Source organism: Pongo pygmaeus, chromosome 12, assembly GCF_028885625.2.
Source record: "Pongo pygmaeus isolate AG05252 chromosome 12, NHGRI_mPonPyg2-v2.0_pri, whole genome shotgun sequence".
Classification (NCBI taxonomy): Eukaryota; Metazoa; Chordata; class Mammalia; order Primates; family Hominidae; genus Pongo; species Pongo pygmaeus.
Window position 1 is genome coordinate 94,666,718 of NC_072385.2, and position 20,733 is coordinate 94,687,450.

Consider the following 20,733-nt stretch of genomic DNA (forward strand, 5'->3'; position numbering starts at 1 on the left):
TGTATTTTTAATAGAGACGGGGTTTCACCATGTTGGCCAGGCTGTTCTCAAACTCCTGACCTCAGGTGGTCTGCCCGCCTTGGCCTCCCAAACTGCTGGGATTATAGGCATGAGCCACCATGCTCAGCCCCTCTCTTGTCATTGTTTCCTGGTGAGGGGGCAACAGCCAGCCAGAGTGAGATCAATAGGGAAAACTCAGGTGGGGCGGGGCCGACTGATCTCTAGGGACTGATCCCAGGGACTACGACTAGTTTTTCTGTAAGAGTTGGTTTTATAGTTTCTGCAGAACTGACAGACCTCTGATATTGATTAGTCCATGCATGCCTCTGATATATTTCTAACTCTAAATATTAGCAAGCAAAGGAGAAGGCAGTACAGCCTATTCCTTGGTTCACCTCAAGTATGAAAAAGTATGTTAGGATCACCAAGTACTCAAAGAACAATAAAACCCTGTGTGTTATATTTTGCTGGATTGTCTCCCCAATATTTCCTTAGATCATGAACTGTTTCCCTGGCTACAAAGACCAACTCACTAGGACAAAGAGCACAGAGGATGTATCATTCCAGGAATATGTAATGGCAAATGCCAAGCTTTTGAATGAATATATATATGTGTCTTAACCATTGGAAAGAGACTTATTGTAGACTTATAAACTAATATAGCTCTCAACCACTTTGTAATCTGCTGCTTTACTTTTCTTAATAAATTATGAACATCTGTCCATGTTATTAAATGTTCTTCTACAAATCTTCCACAGATATATTGATCAAAATGACTAGATAAATTAAGGGGCACACATCAAGTTCTGTGGTTGTTTAAAAGAATGAGATAGATCTCCATTTATTCATATTGAAGAGTCTCCAAAAATTAAGTGTAAAGAGCCAAGGGGTTAGGCACAGTGGTTCATGCCTATAATTCTGCACTTTGGGAGGCCGAGGCCAGAGGATTATTTGAGCCCAGGAGTTCAAGACCAGCCTGGGCAACATAGTGAGTCCCTGTCTCTACAAAAAATGAAAAAATTATCCAGGTGTGGTGGTGCACACCTATAGTCCCAGCTACTCAGGAGGCTGAGGTGGGAGGATCACTTGAACCCAGGAAGTCAAGGCTGCAGTGAGCTGTGATCATGCCACTGCACTCTGGCCTGGGTGACAAAGTGAGACCCTGTCTCAAAAAAAAAAAAAAAAAAAAAGCCAAGATCAGAGTAGTAGGTGTAATATGCCACCATATATATAAAAGAAAATATAGATATTCACTTTAACCTGGGAGGCAGAAGTTGCAGTGAGCCCAGGTCACGCTGCTGCACTCCAGCTTGGGCGACAGAATGAGACTCCATCTCAAAAAAAAGAGAGAAAAGATAGATATGACATAGCAGGAGAGACTGTCTCTGAATGGATTAGATTGAAAGGGAAACATTTTAGTTGCCTTCAAGGAGGAAACTCAGTGGCTGAAGGATAGGGATGGAAAAAAGTTTATTTTTTTAATGGAATAGGCTTTTGTATATTAAAATTTTGTATGATATTCATCAATTATTTATTTTAAAAGAATAATTTTTTAAAATTACAACGTCATAGTTAATGTCAGCCTAGTATTTGCATTAGTTTCTTTCTCTCGCTCTCTTTCTTTCTTTTCTTTCTAATTCTTTCTTTCTTTTTTTTTTAGAGATGGGGTCTTGCTATGTTTCCCAGGCTGGTCTCGAACTCCTGGGCTCAAGCAATCCTCCCCCCTTGGCCTCCCAAAGTGCTGGGATTACAGGTGTAAGCCACCATGCCTGGCCTGCATTAGGCTCTTTCTGATTATCACTATTATATATCAGGCTGTATGCCACCTCTTAGTAGCTAAATCTTTGCCCACATTAATGCTAATTTCCTTCAAACAACTTACTGCAAATAAAATTGCTGAGTCAAAAGGTGGGAACATTTTCAGAATTTTTGGTATGTTTTGCTAAATTCTCCAGAAAAAAATGAACTCACACCCCACCATCATATTTCCCTGTACACTTCACTGACGGTAAAGAGGTTTGCTTTTTGTTTTTTGTTTTTTTTTTCCTTCTCATTTTGGTAGGATAAAAATATAATGGAATTTTTTGTTTGTCTGTTTCAGGAGGAGAACATGGATGGTAAGCTTTTCAAGTCCTTGCATATATATCTTCATAGTTTTGTCCATTACAGATTATTTTTATTTTTATTATTTTAGAGTCAGGGTCTGTCTATGTTGCCCAGGCAAGTCACAAACTCTTGGGCTTATGCAATTGTTCCACCTCAGCCTCCACCTGGCTAGGACAACAGGTGTGTGCCAGTACTCCCAGCCCATTACAGATTTTAAAGTTTGGTATAATTTTGTTTCACAACTTTGAAGATAGACTGTCCATTACCTTCTAATACCCAGCACTGCTGATGTAGACTATGACATTGTCTGCTTGGGTCCCTTTGTAAGTTACCAGGTTTCTTTCTTCCCTTCTGGAACTTTTTATTTTATTTTATTTTATTTTTGAGTCAGAGTCTTGCTGTGTTGGCCAGGCTGGAATGCGGTGGTGTGATCTCGGCTCAATGCAACCTCCACCTCCGGGGCTTAAGCAATTCTCCTGCCTCAGGCCCCCAAGTAGATGGGACTACAGGCACCAGCCACCATGCCTGGCTAATTTTTTGTGTGTTTTTAGTAGAGACGGGTTTCACCATCTTGGCCAGGCTAATCTCGAACCCCTGACCTCAAATGATCTACCCGCCTCAGCCTCCCAAAGTGCTGGAATTACAGGTGTGAGCCACCACACCCAGCCTGGAAGCTTTTAGAGTTTGGACCTCATAGCTGGCTTTTGCTAGATTACGCTGCTTCACAACCTCAAATCTTGTAGTTTACAACGACAAATATTTACTCCTGCTCATGTTACAGGTCAGAGGCTGTGTTTGGCTGCTGCAGCTCTGCTCCAGACTGCACTGAGAATCGATTTCGAGTGTCTTCTCATTCAGGGACCCAGGCCAAAGGAGCAGCTCTTATGGGAAATATGCCCTTCTCATGGCAGAGGGCACAGGAAACTTGAAATGCCCTTAAAATGTTCTGTTCAGGAGTGGTGTGCGTCACATCTGGTCACAGTTCATTTTCCAAGGCAAATTAATGGGCCAAGTTCAAGTCTAGGTCACCTGCCTGGAAGGAGCAAGTGAACGGGTCTTCTCCTTGGAGTTCTGAATTTTCCCTAGGAAGTATCCAGCCATGAATTCAGCTCCTTTATTTTCACAATAACTCTATCCAAATAAAGCATTTTGTGAGTAGTAGTCTTTACTAAAAAAAAAAATGGAAGAAAATATGAAAGAAGAGGCAGGGTATTTATAGCAGTGGCACAAAAAAACTTCAAATTTGAGTTTTGACATTCATGAGTATAAAAGTCCTTTGATTCCCTGACCAAAGGGGGTCCTTCGGCTCCCACTTCAACCCATGTCATAACCACACGTCTTGCTGTCTTCTCTTTCCTCTTCATCCTCCTCTCTCTCCTCTCCACCTCCGCACTCTCCAGTTCTTGGAATTTGGGGATTGATATTCTGGAACTTGAGCAGGAAGTGGGTGACCTGACAGAAGAAGATTAAACATGGCTGTTTCAGTTATCTTTGGCTGCTTAACAAACCACCCCAAAATGCAGTGGCTAAAAGCAACAGCCATTTTATTATCTCGCACAATTCTGTGGGTTAGCTGGAGCTCAGCGGGATGATTATTTCTGCTGGTCTCATTTGCGGCCTCACGTGCTGCTGCCGTCAGATAATGGTGGGGCTAAAACATCAAGATGGCTTCCCTCATGTGTCTGGTAGGAGCCTAGTGGTGGGGCTAAAACATCAAGATGGCTTCCCTCATGTGTCTGGTAGGAGCCTAGTGGTGGGGCTGAAACATCAAGATGGCTTCCCTCATGTGTCTGGTAAAAGCCTGGGCTCAGCTGGGGCGCTGAGGCACCCAGGCCTCTCTCTCTACCCCCGATAATCTCAGAGCCCTTCTCTCTCCTGTGGTCTCTCCATGTAGTCCCTCTAGCAGGGTAGCAGGACTTGTTACATGTTTGCTCAGAGCACCAAAACATGCAAATGCAGGAGCCGCCAGGCCTTAAAGCCTAGGCCCGGCCAGGTGCGGTGACTCATACCTGTAATCCCAGCACTTTGGGAGGCTGAGGCGGGCTGATGACGAGGGCAGGAATTCAAGACCAGCCTGGCCAACATGGTGAAAACCCATCTCTACTAAAGATACAAAAAATTAGCCAGGCGTGGTGGTGTGGCACCTGTAATCCCAGCTACTCCGGAGGCTGAGGCAGAAGAATCGCTTGAACCTGGGAGGTGGAGGTTGCGGTGAGCTGAGATCGCGCCATTGCACTCCAGCCTGGGTGACAGGGCGAGACCCTGTCTCAAAAAAAAAAAACAAAAAAAAACCTAGGCCCAGGGTGAGCAGAGTATCACTTCTGTAATTTCCTACTAGGTCAAGTGAGTACCAAGGACAGCATGGCAGGTGACCATACAGACGCCTGAATAACAGGAGGCATGCTGCATTGAGGCCTACCTTTGAAGAAAGATACCATGATGCTTTAACAACAGTGGTAAATAGTATTCATGCCTTTATTAAGTGTACTCATGAAGTAGTAATGAAAGTTAATATTCACCATTGGCATTATCAAATATTAAAGTACTGGCCAGGTGCGGTGGCTCATGCCTGTATTGCCAGCAATTTGGGAGGCCAAGGCAGGTGGATCACTTGAGGTTAGGAGTTCGAGACCAGCCTAGCCAACATGGTGAAACCCCGTCTCCATTAAAAATACAAAAAAATTACCCAGATGTGGCCAGGCATGGTGGCTCACCCCTGTAATCCCAGCACTTTGGGAGGCCGAGGCGAGTGGATCACGAAGTCAGGCGTTCGAGACCAGCCTGGCCAACATAATGAAACCCTGTCTCTACTAAAATTACAAAAAATTAGCTGGGCATGGTGGCGGGCACCTGTAATCCCAGCTACTTGGGAGGCTGAGGCAGGAGAATCGCTTGAACCTGGAGGCGGAGGTTGCAGTGAGCCAAGATAGCACCACTGCTCTCCAGCCTGAGTGACAGTGTGAGACTCCATCTCAAAAAAGAAAAAAAATCACCCAGGTGTGGTGGTGTGGTGGCGGGCACCTGTAGTCGCAGCTACTCGGGAGGCTGAGACACGAGAATCACTTGAACCTGGGAGGCAGAGGTTGCAGTGATCTGAGATCTCGCCATTGCACTCCAGCTTGGGCAACAGAGCAAGAGTCCATCTCAAAATAAATAAATAAATAAATAAAATATTAAAGTACTGATTTTAAACTAAATCCTTTTTTTTTTTTTTTGAGATGGAGTCTTGCTCTGTTGCCCAGGCTGGAGGGCAGTGGTGCAATCTCAGCTCACTGCAACTTCTGCCTCCCGGGTTCACGCCATTCTCCTGCCTCAGCCTCCTGAGTAGCTGGGACTATAGGCGGCCGCCACAGTGCCCAGCTAATTTTTTGTATTTTTAGTAGAGATGGGGTTTTACCATGTTAGCCAGGATGGTCTCGATTTCCTGACCTCGTGGTCTGCCTGCCTCGGCCTCCCAGAGTGCTAGGATTACAGGCGTGAATCACCGCGCCCAGCCGAGGATTTTCATTTTTGATACCTCTCATTCCTACCTTCCTTCCCTTCCAAATAGATACAGCATTATAGGCTGGGCGTGGTGGCTCACACCAGTAATCCCAGCACTTTGGGAGGCTCACTTGAGGTCAGAAGTTTGATACAAGCTTGGCCAACATGATGAAATCCCATCTCTACTAAAAATACAAAAATTAGCCAGGTGTGGTGGTGTGCACCTGTGATCCCAGCTACTCGGGAGACTGAGGCAGGAGAATCACTTGAACCTGAGAGGCAGAGGTTGCAGTGAGCCGATATCATGCCATTGCACTCCAGCCTGGGTGACAAGAGTGAAGACTCCATCTCAAAACAAAAAGAAAAGATATAGCATTAATAGTATTATTTAGTTTATCTGTTGAATAACTTTATACCTTTAAATAATACACTTACACTGTTTTTAAACCAATCAACAGTGTTTAGTTCATAAACTGGGAGATATTATCACACCTAGCTGTCCCATAATGATGTGTGGCCAGGCACCTTCTCCTTCTAGGATCAGCTTATCCTCAGCAGGGCTGACCCACCCTCCTTTTGGGAGAGACTCTGCGGCTATGAAAGGGAGGTTCACTATTGTTCAGGATGGGGAAGTTCAACTCTGACTGCGAAACAGTAGCAAACCTAATTCTGATTATGGCAAGCTACATTCCCTAATATGAGGTTTATAGTAGTAAAAATAAAAAAAATTATGTCATATCTCAGACACCTGGGTTCAGTTCATGATTGATTCAGAAACCACAGTCATGAAGGGGCATAACTGATTCTCACCTCTCAACCCCAATGCCCAGAATCTCTACTGAATTTAGAATCCTCTTTAAAACTTTATTGCTGTGGGTTTGTTTGTTTGTTTGTTTGTTTTTGAGACAGGATCTCGCTCTTTCACCCAGGGTGGAGTGCAGTGGCATGATCATGGCTCACTGCAACCTTAAACTCCTAGGCGTAAGCAATCCTCTTGCCTCAGCATCCGGAGTAGCTAGGACTACAGGAGCATGCCACCACACCCAGCTAATTAATTTTTTTTTTTTTGTAGAGACAGGTTTTCACTATGTTGCCTATGCTGATCTTGAACTCCTGGCCTCAGCCTCCCAACATGCTGGGATTATAGGCATGAGCCATGGTGCCCAGTGGGAATCTGTATTCAGAAGGTCAGGAATGATAGGAGATCAGTCACAGATCCATGGGAGGGACTGGAAAGGAATTAAGCCTGGCTCTTTACAGCTTCAGGAGCCTCTGCAGTGTGTTCTATTCCATCGCCTCTACAAACAGCTCATAGTGCCTGCAGCATGGGTCCCCTTTACTGTCTATGGAGAGTTTGCCTTGGGAATACTCACCAGGGTCCCGGTCTCCTCCCTCAGGAAGATGTTCTATTGCTGGCACTGGGCGTATGTCTCATGCAGGATGACAGTCACCTCACTCTGTGGGGCCCTGACTTGCTAACGTTGACCAACATGCTACAACCAATCATGTGAACTCAGTGGGCTGGCAGTGGGACTGGGGGAAAGCAGGACAGCAACTCCATGTAAAAGGAGGAGAAACCTCAGCTTTCTTCTTCTTTGTTTTATTTGTTAGAGATGGGATCAAGTATGTTGTCCAGGCTGGTCCTGAACTCCTAGGCTCAAGCAGTCTTCCCACCCTGGCCTCCCAAAGTCCTGGGATTACAGGCATGAGCCACCACTCCCACCCGAACCTTTCTTGAAGATGATTGAGTTTAAATAGTGAAACAGTCTCTGAAAGAAAATTTTCCCATCATGGCATTTTATGGGAAGAATTGCACATTTCACTTAAAAAGTCTGTTTTGGCTAAAACAAATATATTTCCAGGGTCCTTTTTATACTCTTGAGAATCCAATAATAGCCTTAGACCTTTTAAAGGTGTGGGGAAAGCACAGGACTGGGGTGGTATCCAGATACTCAAAGATGACCCTAATTATTCTCATCTCCTAGTGCTCATGTCCTCGTCTCATCTCCTCCCACATTGAATGGGGATGACTTATTTAACTAATAGGATATGGAGGAAATGATGGATGATGTCACTTCTGAGGCAAGGTCCTACAAGAGATGGAGGCCTTTGCCTTGCTCTCTTGGATCATTTGCTCTAGGGGAAGCTAGCTGCCATGTCATGAGGACACTTAAGTAGCCTAATAGGAAGGTCCTTGAGGCAAGGAACAGAGGCTCCTGCCAACTAAACACCAACTTGCCAGCCATGGGAATGAGCCATCTTGTAACTGGATCTTCCAGCCCCAGTCAAGCCTACTGGTGACCACAGCCTCAGTTGACATCTTGGCTGCAACCTCATAAGGGATCCTGCCCAGCTAAGCTGCTCTGCATTCCTAACCCGTAGAAACTGAAATAATGTATGTCTATTGTTTCGAGCTGCCGAGTTTTGTGTGGTTTCTTATGCAGGACCACTAATATACCATGGCATTACTTCTTGGCAGGATTGGTTAGCATCTGACAGATGTTATAAGGCTTGGCTTCTGGCAGAGAACTCTTAGCAGATTATGTAAATGGGTCCAATGTCAGCAGAGAGCAGAAAAACAGCCCTAGGGGTTGTCTCAGGAGGTGATTTCTCCATCTAGAAAGGAAAGTGATATCATTACCCATTTCTGATAGTATTACCCTTTGATTTTCTTTAGAATATATTAAAATATTAAATATTTTTATCCATTTGGAATTTTAGTGCAGAGTGCTTGCAAGGAATGGTTCAAATGACAGATTTTTGCGGCCGGGCATGGTGGCTCATGTCTGTAATCCCAGCACTTTGGGAGGCCAAGGTGGGTGGATCGCCTGAGGTCAGGAGTTCAAGACCAGCCTGGCCAACATAGTGAAACCCCGTCTCTACTAAAAATACAAAAAACTAGCTGGGCGTGGTGGCAGGTGCCTATAATCTCAGCTACTCAGGAGGCTGAGGCAGGAGAATTGCTTGAACTCGGGAGGCAGAGGTTGCAGTGAGCCAAGATCACGCCATTGTACTCCAGCCTGGGCAACAAGAGCGAAACTCCATCCCCCACCCAAAAAAAAAAAAAAAAAGGATGACAGATTTTTTTGGTTTGGCATAGGGCTTGAGCCAAGAGAAGTATAACTCCCAAAAACAACACACAGGTTGTGCAGACTTAGCCCTAAATTACTCTGGGTATATTTTATTACACACAAAGTAAAAAATAAATATTTTCAGAATTTAGAAAAAGAAAAGTGTCACAACAAAGTGTAACAAGGTAACTATCTTTGACATTGGGCCTCAGGATGTTTTGAAGTCTTAGTGGAAAGAGCTTGGAAAAGAACTAGGCTAAACTTGGTACAGGCTAACATGAGCTGTTGGTGCCTCATATATGGTATCATCAATGACTGAATAGCTCAGACCATTGAGAAATATACTGACATCACACTATTTGCTGTTGGCTTTTGCCTTCTGTGGGTGGGAATAAGATTTCCTGTAAGGGAAATTGATATTTCCACTAATGACCATCCTTATGTAAAGAAGAAGAAGAGCCCAAAGTACTTTCATTGCAGGATGGAACCATAGACTGGGTGAAGCAAGTCAGCAATGCACCAGGTGAGATGGGCTGGTGTGGACACTGAAGACCTGCTTGTTAAGCCACTGTGTCTAAGTGACTACCTTCTTTTGTCCCTGAATTTTCTGTAATGTCGCATTAAAATTATGACTTGGGACTGGGCGCGGAGGCTCACACCTGTAATCCCAGCACTTTGGAAGGCCAAGGCAGGCGGATCACGAGGTCAGGAGACTGAGACCATCTTGGCTAACATGGTGAAACCTCGTCTCCACTAACAATACAAAAAATTAGCCGGGCATGGTGGCAGGCGCCAGTAGTCCCAGCTACTTAAGAGGCTGAGGCAGGAGAATGGCGTGAACCCGGGAGGCGGAGCTTGAAGTGAGCCGAGATCTCTCCACCGCACTCCAGCCTGGGCAACAGAGCAAGATTCTGTCTCAAAAAAAAAAAAAAAAATTATGACTTGGTATTGATTTTATAGGGAGAAATTAAAGTGCTTTCATACAGCTGTGATGGAAGAGACAAGGAAAAGAGTGATCAAGCTAAAGTTATTATATCGGAGTAAAAAACAACATCTGGCTGGGCATGGTGGCTCACACCTGTAATCCTAGCACTTTGGGAGGCTGAGGTGGGCGGATCACTTGAGGCCAGGAGTTCCAGATCCCAGGCGTGGTGGCACGTGCCTGTAATCCCAGCTACTCCGGAGGCTGAGGCAGGAGAATGGCGTGAACCCAGGAGGCGGAGCTTGAAGTGAGCCGAGATCGCGCCACTGCACTCCAGCCTGGGCAACAAGAACCAAACTCCATCTTAAAAATAAATAGGCCGGGCGCGGTGCCTCACGCCTGTCATCTCGGCACTTTGGGAGGCCGAAACGGGCGGATCATGAGATCAGGAGATCGAGACCATCCTGGCTAACACGGTGAAACCCCGTCTCTACTAAAAATACAAAAACAAAATTAGCCGGGCGTGGTGGCGGGCGCCTGTGGTCCCAGCTACTCAGGAGGCTGAGGCGGGAGAATGGCGTGAACCCGGGAGGCGGAGCTTGCAGTGAGCCGAGATCGCGCCACTGCACTCCAGCCTAAGCGACAGAGTGAGACTCCCTCTCGAAAAAAAAAAATGAAATAAAATAATAAATGGATAATCACATAGTAATTCAAATCCCTCTTGAAGGGGGATAAGAGAAATGTCAGGGAAAGCTTGAGGGCTACATAATAAATACAAGTGTGGTAAGTTGCTCAACATCATTAGTCATTAGGGAAATGCAAATCAAAAGCACAATGAAATGCCTCTTCACACGTACATTAGGATGGCTATTATAAAAAAATGGAAAATAACAAATGTTGGCTATGATGTGGAGAGATTGGAATTATCATGCGTTACTGGTGGGAATGTAAAGTGGTGCTGTGGAAAACTTTGGTAGCTTCTCAAAAAGTTAAACATAGAATTACCATACAATCTAGCCATTCCACTTTTAGGTACATATCCAAAGGTATTGAAAGCAGAAATTCAAACAGATACTTATATATTAATGTTCACATTAGCATTATTCACAATATCCAAAAGGTGGAAAGTAACCAAATGTCCATCAGCAGATGAATGAATAAACAAAACATGATATATGCATATTAGGAATATTATTCAGCTTTAAAAAGGAAGGAAATCTTGACACATACTACAACAGAGATAAACTTTGAAAACATCATGCTAAGTGAAAGAAGTCAGACACAAAAGGACAACTATTATATTATTCCAGTTATATGAGGTACCTAGAATAGTCAAATTCTTAGAGACAGAAAGTATAATAGTGGTTAACAGGGGCTGGGGGAAGGGAGGTAAGAAGTTTTTGTTGAATGTATACAGAGTATCAGTCTTGAATGATGAAAAAGTTCTGGAAATGGATAATGGTGATGGTTGCACAACACTGTGAATTTATTTAATGCCACTGAATTGCACACTTAAGATGGTTAAATGGTAAATTTTATGTATATTTTACCACTATTTTTTTTAAAAGCAGAAAAAGGAACAAACTGTGAATATAATCAACCACACAGATGAAAGATTTGCTATCTCAGATAAATGATGTTGAGTGAAAGAATCCAGACACAAAAAGAGTCATGATTCCATTTATAAGTCTGAAATAGCTATATTTATTGTTAAATAAAACTTATAGGAGGCGATTGGTTTAGACTGAGCTCCTGCGCTAGGCCCCAATAGAGCAAATCAAAATGCAGTCATTCCTGCTAAAGTTTCATGTCACCAAATTAAATTGTTTATCTGATCTTCCAAGAAATCAGGAGAGAGAGAGATAATAGCCAAATCCCTAAACAGTCCAGTTTTAGCCTAGTATGTAAGAAAGTCTCCTCAGTTTTAACCCTATAAGGAAAGAAACTTTAAGGCGATCAATCTGCTTTTTGTTCCCTATTTCTGCTTTCTTCAGCCCTTTTCTGCCCATAAAGCCAACTTCCTCTGCTCAGCTCATTGGAGCCTTTTCTGAATTTTTAGAGAAGATACTCCCGTGGTTCACAAATCACAAATAGAAGCCAATTAGATTATTTAAATTTGTTGTAATTTTGTCTTTTGACACTAACTTACAGTGACAGACATCAGAAGAGTGGTTGCTTGTATTTAGGCTGGGGCAAGTAAGGTTGATTGGAAAGGGGCACAAGGAGGGTGCCCCTTGAGAGTGATGAAAATGTTCTATATTTTGATTGGGGTATATACACCATTGGTGGTGTAAACAGTTGTCCAAACTCATGGAACTGTACACCTAGTATCTGTGCACTCTATATAAAGGATATGCCAATTAAAAGCAAACAAACAAAACAATGATGCAAAAAATAAAACCAAAGTAAAAATTTTTTTTAGTTAGAAGTAAGAGCTATTGTAAAATAAAATGATAGAATGCAATTCTGCTTCAAGACTTTAGGTTTTTCTGAGTAGCCAGAGCTCATTTCTTCACTGCTCAGTCGAATCAACATGAAAAATCCACAACTCTCAAGACGAACTTAAAATATTTTGCCATTATTTCTTGGGGCTTTTTTTGTTTTGTTTTAGCTTTTTTCTTTTTTTCTTTTTTTTTTTTTTTTGAGACAGAGTCTTGCTCTGTCACCGAGGCTGGAGTGCAGTGGTACAATCTCAGCTCGCTGCAACCTCCGCCTCCTGGTTTCAAGCAATTCTCCTGCCTCAGTCTCCTGAATAGCTGGGATTACAGGTGTGTGCCACCATGCCTGGCTCATTTTTGTATTTTTAGTAGAGATGGGGTTTCACCATGTTGGCCAGGCTGGTATTGAACTCCTGATCTCAAGTGATCCGCCTGCCTTGGCCTCCCAAAGTGCTGGTATTACAGGCTTGAGCCACTGAACCCGGCCTTGTTTTAGCTGTTAATATAAGTTAACATTAATCAGGAAAAGGGCTTTAATCTCCTCAACTCCCAAGTATTGCTTTCCCAAGCATCTCCTTTATGGTCTGTATATTCTTGAGAATTTCCTGATTTTAGAAAAATACTCCCCCCTACATACTCTATGATAGTCTACTCAGTGAGATATTAATTTTGGTAAATACAAATTTGGTGACAAAAAGATTCTGCTTGGTTTTCTGCTGAAAATACACAAGCAATTGATTAAATCATCAACGCAAACTGAAATGTAAATCCCCAACCAAACCTTCTCGGAACCACACCCAACTTTCTGGGTAGTAGGGCAGAGCCTGGAGAAATAGGTCAGCCAGGGCTGCAGGGAGCTAGAAAGATAGATGAAAGAGGGAGGATCCCATTCATTTTCAGTGCCATCCACTGTTTTAGGAGCATTACTGTAATTATGTCATTTAAAGAATACAAATAAGAGTATCGAAAAGGGATTTGGGATTCGAACAGAGATAAAAAAATTCCTTGCCTGTCTTTATACACCAAGTACATAAACATTTCTTGGCAGAAGCTGACAATGACAGATTCCAGGAAGGCCTGGGTAGAGGTGGCTGCCAAGAACAGTCACCTCCTAGGAAGTCTAACACCTCCCTCCACCCCAAACAGGTGGCCGCGTCTTTGTAAGACTTGGCTAAACAGCCGATATAAGAAAGTGTGTGTTTAATTTTGGAGAAAGGGCCTGCTGTTTTATATGATTCTTTTTAATTAGCTATTTTCTGAGGTTTGATTAAATTTGGAAATAACTGCATCTTGGGAACTCTTCCAGAACCTCAGATTGTAAACCTAGGGCTGCCTCAGGAATTTGGGGATGGGTTGTCACCCTCTGACCAATTGCCAGTCCTGAAAACAAACATCCTTTGTCTATAGAAGAGGTCGTGGCCATGCAAATTTTTCTAGTTCTTCTCTGCCTGGAAAGAGAATCCCATCTGGTTGACTTCTCTTTTTTCTCTATTTTCTTGTATGAAATATGCAAAACACAAACGCATGAGCCACCAGAGCAGCAGACTATGTCGCCTGAATATTGCAGATAAAATGGAAACATGACAAGAAGTTAAAATTTGCCCTTGGAAAAAGCATGCAAAATACACTTTATTTGCATAATGACATTACAATATTTTTAATACATCCAGAATGGGAAGTCAAGTAAATTATGGGGGAAAAAAGAAAATTGCCAGTTTGAAAAAATTCAGTCATAAATAAACTGTAAAGAGAAATCATTTAAGGATCTAGAATATTTAAAACTGGTATATGAACTCACTGTTTTTATAAATAGAAAAACCTGTTTCATTTTTTGTTTGAGACAGAGTCTTGCTCTGTCACCCAGGCTGGAATGCAGTGGTACGATCTCAGCTCACTGCAACCTCTGCCTCCCAGGTTCAAGCCATTCTCCTGCCTCAGCCTCCCAGGGAGCAGGGACTACAGGCATGCGCCACCACGCCTGGCTAATTTTTTTTTTGTATTTTTAGTAGAGACGAGGTTTCACTATATTGGCCAGGCTGGTCTCGAACTCCTGACCTCAAGTGATCCGCCCGCCTCAGCCTCCCAAAGTGCTGGCATTACAGGCGTGAGCCATGGTGCCTGGCCAAAAAAACGTGTTTCTTTGTAGTGTTAAGATTATGTGTCTGACCCATTTCTGTTTATCACTTTGCAATTTACAAAGCACTTTTACACCCATTATACTATCTGACACTCATGACAATCTATGAGTTAGGTAGGGCAACTATTATTAGACCTGGTTTATACATGAAGATACTGAAGTTCAGAACAGTGTTGTTCAAGGTCATACATGAGCTTTAATTGGAACCCACATGCAGGTCTTGACATTCAAAACTCCTGGACTCTTTACACAATATCCCACTGCTTCTATTCTCTTCCTGAAAATATTATGAAACTAAATAAGTTAACCATAGGGCAAATTCCTTAGTTAATTATATTTACAAGCACAAATTTAGAAAGGCTTTGTGGTGTGGTGGCGAAGACCATGGAATGTGAAACCACTGCTTAGCTGTGTGACCTGGTGTAAACTACTAAACATTCTATGCCTCAGTTTACTCTTCTGTAAGGTAGGAATAATAAAAGCCCTTATCTAATCCAGGTTTCTGAAGCAACACGTGAGTTAATACATGTTAAGCACTTGGTACAGTTCGCGGTTCACAGTAATCACTTAATAAGTGCAAGGTATTATTGTTTTTGCAAATTAATTTTTGTGTTTAGGTTACTCCGATAAGAGTAACTGAGATATTTTAAGTAGCTTTGTATGTGTTGTATTACATAGATCCTAAAACTATACACAATAAAAACTGAAACCAGATATTTCACTGTCTCTAGTTTGCTCTTGCCAACTATAAATATATTTCTCTGTTATCTGCTTTGGGATCAGACCTCAGAGTCAAATTAATTCGCCTAAAGTCATAACAAAATACTGTAATTTACATCAACCTTGCATCATCCTAGTCTAAGAATCATGGAGACGTCAATGTAATTTGGAACAGCCTTTTGCCCTTTCCAAAAAAATGCTCAAACACTTCGCTTGCTCAAGTACATTTATTATATAGAACATTATTTAGATATCAAGTCCCCTCAGGGAAATATTAAGTAGCAGACTTAGTTTTTACCCTCAAGATACAAGTAAATACACAGTCAAATCATTGAAAACTCTGGGGCCAGGTGGAAAGAACACAGGAAGAGCCTGAAGGGGATTCTATCAGATAAATGAAGAACTAGTTGGACATGAGAAAGAATTGTGGCATTCAAGAATTAGCAACTGAGTTTCCAATGTCTATGAATCCATAGTGATGGGGGTGGTGATGGGGGAGGGGGGGAAAAAGAGAAAGGAAGGCTTTTCTATATAGAAGAATGGCAGCTAATAAACATTCAGTGAATGCTGGAAATTCACCATTTTGCAACCCCAGTGTTATAATTAATTAAAGCACGAATTATCTAAACCTATGGTTCTCAAATGTCAGTGTGCATCAGAATCACCTAGAGGCTTGTTAAAACAGAGATTACTGGATGCCACCCCCAGAGTTTCTAATTCAGCAGGTCTGAGGTGGAACCCAATAATTTGCTTTTCTATCAAACTCCCAGATTATGCCAGTTCCAGAACAACACTTTGAGAACCACTTATCTAAACAATCAGGTGATGGGTTATTGAAGAACAGGATATTCACACAAACAACTGTTCTTCTTTTTCTTCTTCTTCTTCTTTTAATGTAATACTGTTTAACTTCAAAAACATTCCAGCATTCTAAACTAAACAAAACAAAAATAACAGAACGTGCAAATTGAGTTTATGTACAGAAGTTTCTTGAACTTTCATTGATGGCAGTGACTCTTCACTTTGCTGACAATGAAGAGTTCTACAGTTTGTTTAACAAACACTTTGAAAACTATCACACTTAGGCTGGGCGTGGTGGCTCACGCCTATAATCCTAGCACTTTGGGAGGTCAAGGCAGGTGGATCACGAGGTTAGGAGTTCAAGACCAGACCAGACTGGCCAAGATGGTGAAACCTCCTCTCTACTAAAAACACAAAAATTACCTGGGCATGGTGGCAGGCACCTGTAATCCCAGCTACTCGGGAGGCTGAGGCAGAGAATTGCTTAAACCTGGGAGGTGGAGATTGCAGTGAGCCGAGATTGCGCGACTGCACTCCAGCCTGGGCAAGACAGCGAGATTCCATCACGAAAAAAAAAAAAAGGCCGGGTGCAGTGGCTCACACCTGTAATTCCAGCACTTTGGGAGGCTGAGGCAGCAGATCACCTGAGGTCAGGAGTTCGAGACCAGCCTGACCAACATGGAGAAACCCATCTCTACTAAAAATATAAAAGTAGCCAGGCATGGTGGTGCATGCCTGCAATCCCAGCTATTCAGGAGTCTGAGGCAGGAGAATTGCTTGAACCCAGGAGGCGGAGGTTGTGGTGAGCAGACATTGCACCTTTGCACTCCAGCCTGGGCAACAAGAGCGAAACTCCATCTCAAGAAAAAAAAAAAATTCCAAACACTTCTTATGCCAACTGACACCGCTAAGTTGGACACAACTAAGAATGGCAGCAGAATGCTGTGTCACTATATACAGAAACAAGACAATCTGAAGCTAAATGTATGCCTGCTGCAAATTCAACAGGTCCAGCCTCATAGTGCATGCCCTGAGCTGCAGCCACTCCAAAAGGCATCTTCCCCAACAGCCTCAGCGCCAAGAAAGGAGCATCAAAAGTTTGTCTCAGTTTTGCTTTCTTCTTTTTACAAACCATAGATATATACAGTATCAACTGGCCACTGTGTATAACTTTTGACTCTCGAAAAACTTAACTACTAATAGCCTACTGACTAGGAGCCTTATTGATAATATAAAGTCTATTAACATGTATTTTGTATCTTATATGTCTTTTTTTTTTGAGATGGAGTCTCGCTCTGTTGCCCAGGCTGGAGTGCAGTGGTACGATCTCGGCTCACTGCAAACTCCTCCTCCCAGGTTCAAATGATTCTCCTGCCTCAGCTTCCCAAGTAGCTGGGACTACAGGTGCATGCCACCACACCCTGCTAATTTTTGTATTTTTGGTAGAGACAGGGTTACACCATGTTGGCCAGGCTGGTCTCGAACTCCTGACCTCAGGTGACCTGCCTGCCTCGGCTTCCCAAAGTGCTGAGATTACAGGCATAAGCCATCTTGCCCAGCCCTTATATGTCTTATATACTGTATTCTTAAAATAAAGTAAGCTAGAGGAAAGAAAATGTTATTGAGAAAATCATAAGGGTCCAGGGGCGGTGGCTCATGCCTGTAATCTTAGCACTTTGGGAGGCTGGAGCAGGTGGATCACTTGAGGCCAGGAGTTCAAGACCAGCCTGGTCAACATGACAAAACCCCATCTCTACTAAAAATACAAAAAATAAGCTGGGCGTGGTGGCACGTGCCTGTAATCCCAGCTACTTGGGAGGCTGAGGCATGAGAATCGCTTGAACTTAGTAGGCGGAGGTTGCAGTGAGCTGAGATCATGCCTTTGCACTCCAGTCTGGGCAACAGAGCAAGACTCAATCTCAAAAAAAAAAAAAGAAAAAAAAAGGGGCGGGGGTCTTAACTAAATGTTTTCCATAATGGCAGAGGGTAACAAAGCCTGAAGAAATTAGGCTGGAAGACATTACTGCATGCTGCAGCTACAAAATCAAAAAATAGCAATAGAGACACCATCTCCAGTGAAAATTATTTTTATAACATTGCATCAGAGATTTCTTTTTCTAAGAAAGACGCTTGTCTTAGCAATATAGATTTTAAAATAATGTGAAAGATAAATGTTTTAAGATAACTTTAAAAAATCAATGTTGCCGCAGCCACTCTGCTTTATATGGGGGACTAGGAATCACTTTACTCTGCAAAAATAAATTAAATAAGTTAACTCAGTTCTTTTGAACTGAGTATTACTTTCTCGCTAGATGTAAAACCACAAACCACTTTTGTAAAATTCTTTGTGTGATAATGAGGTAGATTAAGGGAGATCTTTTCAGAAAACACATGTTTCTTTGCTCGGTACTATCTGTAAAAAGCAGCTAGTTGACAATGCAATTCGGATAGGTCCCAGGTTACTCTCTTTAAGGAATCCCCATTCCAATCTTGAGGCTGTTCTGAGGAATAAATGGACTTAGAGCTGCAGTAGGCATAATTTCAACGGTGCCTCAAAGACCACCTCTCCGACGCCTGTCTTTTTTACATGAATCTCATTAAAGATCTTTTTTTTTTTTTTTTTTGAGATAGAGTCTCGCTTTGTTGTCCAGGCTGGAGTGCAATGGCGCTATCTCGGCTCACTGCAAGCTCCGCCTCCCGGGTTCACGCCATTCTCCTGCCTCAGCCTCCTGAGTAGCTGGGACTACAGGCACCTGCCACCACGCCCGGCTAATTTTTTGTATTTTTTAGTAGAGACGGGGTTTCACCGTGTTAGCCAGGATGGTCTCGATCTCCTGACCTCGTGATCCGCCTGCCTCAGCCTCCTAAAGTGCTGTGATTACAGGCGTGAGCCACCGCGCCCGGCCTCATTAATAATCTTGATGGGCATCCATGGGGAAAAGTTGGTTCCCCAAAGAAAAGCTCCCACTGGAAGAAGGGGAAGAGACAGGACAGGTAAAAATACAGACTGCATGTCAGTGTTTGGTTCAGTGAAATTAGAATCTCTGAAGAAATAGAAGTTCGGAATTAGGCAAGTGAGGGGCTAGGGCAGCAGGATTTGGGTAAGCAGTAGGGAGACAAATCATAGAGGTAGCCAGTGGGCAGTATGGGTGGAGGGAAGCTCCGGGTAGTCTGAAGACTCAGCCTGTCTGTCAGGTGGGGAAGGAGAAGGTGACACGAGAAACAGGGCCTGCTTTCATTTTTCCTATGTTGCAAGTGCATTATAAATATCGCTTTCGGCAAAGCTGATAAGGCTGAAATTATGCAGTTCTGGGCTTAACGTTTTTACATATTTTTATCCCATGCCTCAATCAACATTGCCTTCCCCTCCCACTTCCTCCCACTCTTCTACCCCAGTAAGATACCCTTTTGTCACTTGCTGTCATAGCAATGGGTTGTAGAGCCAGGAGAGGAGGGCAAAGCGAAGGCTTTGAAGGGCTGAGACCTATTTTACTTCTTCTGCAGTATCCAGCTCCTTACTTTTTATCCCCAAGGGCCATAGGAATTCTCCCAGTGGTCCCAAACTCTAGTTGGGATCTGCCTTTAGATGGAAAGCCAAAGTCAGATGTGCCAGTTGAGAACCAAGAGGGGAAAGTGTGTCCAGCCATTTTGGCTCATCTGCATTCCATGATAATGATATACAAAGAAACACATAATTAAAGACATTCCAAAGTGCACATAAGCATACACACTTATTTACTTGGTTTTGAGAAGATGTTTTAATTTTTTTTTTTTTTTTATGAGACGGAGTCTCGCTCTGTCTCTCAGGCTGGAGTGCAGTGGCGCCATCTCGGCTCACCAAGCTCCGCCTACCGGGTTCACGCCATTCTCCTGCTTCAGTCTCCCGAGTAGCTGGGACTACAGGAGCCCGCCACCACGCCTGGCTAATTTTTTTTTGTATTTTTAGTAGAGATGGGGGTTTCACCGTGTTAGCCAGGATGGTCTCGATCTCCTGACCTCGTGATCCACCCGCCTCGGCCTCCCAAAGTGCTGGGATTATAGGTGTGAGCCACTGCGCCCGGCCATGTTTTAATATTTCATAGTTTTTAAAGTTTATAAAATTGTACAAATAGCCTTTTCTTTTTCCTCTGGTGGTGATAACTTAGCATGGGTCTCATTTTTTAATTAATTAATTAATTTATTTTTTTTTGAGACGGAGTCTCCCTCTGTCCCAGGCTGGAGTGCCCTGGTGGGATCTCGGCTCACTGCAGCCTCCGCCTCCCGTGTTCAAGCTACTACCCTACCTCAGCCTCCCCAGTAGCTGGGATTACAGGCACGTGCCACCACCCCCAGCTAATTTTTGTATTTTTAGTAGAGATGGGGTTTCACCATGTTGGCCAGGCTGGTCTTGAACTGCTGACTTTGTGATCCTCCAGCCTCAGCCTCCCAAAGTGCTGGGATTACAGGCGTGGGCCACCATGCCCGGCCTGGGTCTCATGTTTTTTAGAGTGCCCAAATATAGAGTGGCACATGCAATGCATATATCACAAACACAGAAATGTGTTTTTGGTTTCATGAATGTAGGTCAAGGATCCATTTTTCTAGCACTGAGTTTTAAGAGCAAGAGTTGAATAGTGAATAATGATCATACTTACCTCCTAAAAACAAAATGCTGATGAACAAGAAAGGGATTGAGCAAGGGGACCTCTTCAAGTCAGAGCCTGCCATCAGCCCCAGCTGGACCTGACAATAGCCTTACACACGGATGTCCCTCGAAAGATTAGAAAACAAAGATATTGGGACTTTCCTGTTGTGAACAGTCTCATTTTTCAAAAAGATAAATCTGAAAGAGCAATGTACATATAGTCCTTGACATGAGGAGCCACTGGGATGGAGTGAAGCAAGAGCTGACCTTGGAGTTTGTTGACAGCTTTGTATTGGGTGATGTAGGTAGGGCAGAGGGCTTACATTCACTGGGCCCCAGTTTTCTCTTCAGAAAAATGGGGATATTAACACCTGTCTCATAAAATAAAATGTAAGTAAGGTACCTGGGATGTGAGATGCTCAAAAATTGCT

At 43.2% G+C, this 20,733-nt stretch overlaps 1 long non-coding RNA gene across 1 annotated transcript in view; it reads right to left on the reverse strand.

Annotated features, from left to right (window-relative positions):
• Positions 1 to 3,293: 3,293 nt before the first annotated feature.
• The window catches only part of LOC129030299 (uncharacterized), a 29,582-nt gene continuing 12,142 nt past the window's right edge, over positions 3,294 to 20,733 (reverse strand). Inside the window, exons 3-5 of the long non-coding RNA XR_010123122.1 lie at positions 9,739 to 9,920; positions 5,814 to 8,205; positions 3,294 to 3,558 (exon numbers count right to left, since the gene is read on the reverse strand). This is a non-coding gene — a long non-coding RNA (uncharacterized LOC129030299). The remainder of the gene's footprint in view (positions 3,559 to 5,813; positions 8,206 to 9,738; positions 9,921 to 20,733) is intronic.